Source organism: Caretta caretta, chromosome 14 (genome assembly GCF_965140235.1).
Source record: "Caretta caretta isolate rCarCar2 chromosome 14, rCarCar1.hap1, whole genome shotgun sequence".
Classification (NCBI taxonomy): domain Eukaryota; kingdom Metazoa; phylum Chordata; order Testudines; family Cheloniidae; genus Caretta; species Caretta caretta.
Window position 1 is genome coordinate 38,086,283 of NC_134219.1, and position 4,643 is coordinate 38,090,925.

Below are 4,643 nucleotides of genomic sequence, written 5' to 3' on the forward strand. Positions count from 1 at the left end.
GGCGGAAATGAACGAAACTCTACAATAGAACAAGAACGGCATTTGTTAAATGTCAATATCACATTGTCAATTTAAATGCATTAATGTTCAAATGCTCCCTCTCCTTCAGGTCACACGCCCAAATACTAGGCTGAGCACACAGAATGGGGGCTTGGAGTCATATAATGGAGGCTTATGACATCTGAGAGTGAATGAGAAAAACTGACACACAAACATGCTGCTAAGGCAAGCTCAGACCTGTGTAAAAACCCTAATGTTTCTGATTGGCAAAAGAATAAGCCTTGCTCCTTTCATTCTGCTCCAAAGAGCAGACACTTGTGGTGTGCAGTGAGAAAACCAGATCACCAGGAGGAGTCTGGCAAATGAAGGTGTAGGCACTGGATTCCCTGAATTCTGACAGCCTCGTTTTGGCTGGTAAAACACCCCACAATTTTGCTGGCTGTAAATCGGCTTGGTTTGGACTTCAGAAGCTTCCATTGTCCCTGACAGACACCAGTGCGCCATGAATGAGGTTGTGCCAGTCCAAACCCTAACCTCCTAAGCCTTTTTAGGTGGTCATCATTTGATTTCATTTGTGCTGTACCACGTAGATCAGTTTTTATGCTGCTTTGTGATCATCGTATATTAACTTCTGAATTTCTCTGCCAAGGGATATCGTTGATTCAAACTGCTTAGTGACATTCTGAAAACTGAATGATTTTCTCAGTATTGATTACATAGGCTTTGAATACAGGGGTGAGGCAGTGACCTCTCGGTTACAGTCTAGAGTGTGAGGGATTTAGGGACCTGAAGTTGGAGGTTTGGGTGAGGGCATCTCAAAGACTTTTCCTCTGCCTAGAGCACCACATAGGGGTTTCTGTGGGCCTGGTTTTAATGGAAATCAGGCTACTGGAAGCATCTCACATCCCCATCATCATTGCAGTCATCAGCCAGAGAGATGGCCATAGAGTCATTCATAGAGGAAATTCTCAGTCTCTTTATATGGCCAAGCACGCACTGCAGGTAATTAAAAGCTATTATTGAGGATAATCTGGATAAGAGATAATACTGCAATACATAAACTGGGATTGTAGTTGAAGCCCACACCTTGACTAGAGCACTCAATGGGATGCTGATTGAAAATTTTCTGATACAAATGTGGATTCATCAAAATCAAAACTTTCTACTGGGATGTGTCATTTTCAGTGACATTTAGTTTTGCAAATACATCAAACAAAATAAAAAGAAATAAAACACTATTATAAAAGAAATAGAAATGAAATATAAAAAAGTAAGTAAAATAAGCCAAAATGTAAAATTAAAATAAACACTATAAAACAAAAAATATGAAATGCAATAAAAATATAAAGATATTAAAAAGAAAAAAATATAAAAAAATATTTTCAAAAATGGAAAATTAAAAAAAAATAAAATTAAAAAATAGCATTTGAAAGTAAATAAAAGAGTAAAAAAAAGAAAAAAGTCAAAATTGAAGTGAAATGTGCTGGGTGAGAGTCAAGAAGAGTCCCAAGAAGAGGAACCTAAGACATAAACCAGAAGTGAGGGCCCAGGGCTGCTAAGCCATGCCCCCCAATATCTCAAAAAATACCATCCTACAGTTGTACTCATAAATTTATCCAGCTCTCTCTTAAAACTAATTAAGTTGTGCATCCCTACAGCTCCTGTTGGAAGGTTGTTCCAGAATCTCACCCCTCTGATGGTGAGAAACCTTCTAATTTCCAGCCTGAATTTGTTCATGGCCAGTTATATCCATTTGTTTTTATGCCAACAAGGGGAGGGAATTAGGAGAGGAGCTCCAGCATAACTTTTATCCCAGTGGTTATGGTACTCATCTCTGATGTGGGGGACCCCTACTTCAAGTGTCTGATGAGGAGAAATGATTGAAACAGGGATCTGCCCCCTCCCATGTGCGTGCCTTGACCCACATTATGGGATATTTTGATGTGGGTCTCTCTAAATCTTTCCTGTTCAAGTCTAAATCCCTTTGTGAATCTAGCCTCAGCTGGAGATCTATGACTGATTTACACGCCCTGGGAATCTGGGCAATTGAATTCAATGGATCTACACTGATTTAGACCAGTGGAGGATTTGGCCCAAAGTGTCAGTCAGATACCTGAGTCAGTCAGGTTCCCTACCAGGCCCTCCATACAGTTTTGCAATGCTGATGTGGCCCTTGGGCCAAAAAGTTTGCCCACCCCTGCTCTAACCCCACCTAAGGTGGCAAGAAACCATGGTGATAGAGGGGAGAGGAGAAGAAGGAATAAGGTGGAGGAAACCCCTCAACTTTTACCCTAGTAGTTAGGGATGTAGCAGACCCTACTCAAGTGCCTGATAAGGAGAAAGATTTTTAAAAGGGATCTGCTTCCTCCCATGTGGGTGCCGAAACCACTGCGATATGGGATACCTGATATGTCTCTCTCTCAATCTCTCCTCATAGAGCCTTAATTCCTTTGTGCATCTTGACCCAGCTGGGGAATCACACTCATTATTAATTATTGTTATTAGTGGAGACAGAGACATTAATAGTGATGTGTCCTATAAGATACTACGGATATTAAATAGGGTTTTCAACAAAATACTCGAGAAGAACTACAGAATGCAATAGACAAAGATGTTCTTTTCATAGAACTGGCTAGATCCTCTAGTGGTATAAATTAGCCAGAGCACCGTTGAAGTCAGTGGGTCAGATTGAAAGAGATATTTGCCCAAAGAGAGCGAGAGAGAGAGAGCGCGAGCGCACGAGTGCATGAATGGCTCTAGATCCTGGTGCTTCTAGTATTCACCCTTGATGGAGACCCAGGATCCTGTCCCCTTTGCTCCAGTGTCTCTTCCACCCAATGGGGACGTGGCCTGCTGAGTTCAATGGAGCCACACTGATTTAGACCAGCTGAGGCTTCGGCCAAAGTGTTAGATACCTGAGCTGAGAACCTCCCAAACACAAGTTATCCACAGTTCTATGTTCTTTGCTTTTTAAAAAAAATAAGATCAACACTACTTGAGAAATTTGAATTTCCCCAACATTTTCCCTACAGCTGTTTTCACCTCCTTGTTTTTCAGGCTGTAGATGATGGGGTTTAACATGGGGGTCAAGATACTGTACTGGATGGAGAATATTTCATCCAGAACCACAGGGGAGACTGAGCTGGGTTTTGTGTACTGGAAAAAAGCTGTCAAGTACAACAAACCAACCACAGTAAGGTGGGAGCTGCAGGTGGAGACGGCTTTATGCCTGCCCCCCGCAGAGCGTAACCTCAGGATGGTGGAGATGATGTGAATGTAGGAAATCAGGGTGAATACAAAGGTGCTTGATCCAAATATGAAAGCAGAAGTAAGAAGCACCACTTGAAAGGTGAGGGTCTCAGTGCAGGACAGTTGTAACAGAGGAGGGAGCTCACAGCTGAAATGGCTGATTTGATTGGTCCCACAGAAATGCAACTTGAGGGCAAAAACAGTGTTAAGCAGCGCATGGAAGAAGCCTATTGCCCATGCACCACTCACCAGCTGAACACAGATCCCTTTCCTCATTGTGTCCATGTAACACAATGGGTCACAGATGGCAACATAGCGGTCATAAGCCAGAGCTGAGAGAATAAAAGTTTGAGTAGTAGCCAGCAGGAAAATGAAGAACATCTTTGCAATGCAACTATTGACAGAAATGGTTTTGTGCTTTGCTAGGAAATGCACCAACATCTTAGGGACAATGGCTGAGGAATAGCAGATATCAACAAAGGATAAATGAGACAGGAAGAAGTACATTGTGGTGTGAAGGTGAGGATCAGCCCTTATCACCAGCATGATCACCATGTTTGCCAAAAGCGTGATTAGGTAGACAACTAAAAATATCAAGAAGAGGAAAATCTACATCTGTGGGTCATTGGAAAGTCCCAGGATAATAAATTCAGTCACTTCGGTTTGATTTCCCATTGATCCTTAATCAGGAAAACTGACCTGTCAGACTGGAAAAAATGAAATTAACACACAAGTAAATTGAAATGGCTTGTAGAGATCATCAGATCAGTAGGATGAATGTAAAGAGAGGCCTACTACATCCTATAAAATGTGTGTTCAAAATAGACAAAACTCTGCTCAGCTGTGATATTGGGACAATCTAGGGTCATCAGACAGCATGAGAAATTGGGATGGGGGTGGGGGGGTGGGGAAATAGGAGCTTATATAAGAAAAAAGACCCAAAAATCAGGACTGTCCCTATAAAATCAGGACATCTGTTCACCCTAGGACAGTCAGACATAGCGCTCCCTCATTCTCTCCTGTTGAAGCTGTTCCACTGTGGTTAAATAATAAAAAAGCTTTGGAGCAGAGGCACTGGATACTCAGCCTCCTGCATCTGGAGTTGAGTGCCCTAACCACCAGGATATAAAGTCACTCTCTTGCTGTTTCTCTCTGTCCTAATACCTCTTTAATCTGTCCCCTTAACTTCAATAGAGCTACAGCTGATTTACACCAGCTGGAGAATTGGGCCATTGATGCCTATGGAGTTATGGCTGATGCACACCAGCATGAGATCTGGCCAATTCTACATATACTCTACAAAAACTACACAACGTAATATCTATAGTATCTTATTGGATTGATCCCCATTAAAATCTCTAGAATTCTAGAAGAGGAAGAAACCACCGAGGCCT

General features: G+C 42.0%; 1 pseudogene; it reads right to left on the reverse strand.

Moving 5' to 3' along the window:
* Window positions 1-2,991: 2,991 nt before the first annotated feature.
* LOC125621830 (olfactory receptor 5G9-like) lies at window positions 2,992-3,924 on the reverse strand (annotated as a pseudogene).
* Window positions 3,925-4,643: the final 719 nt, after the last annotated feature.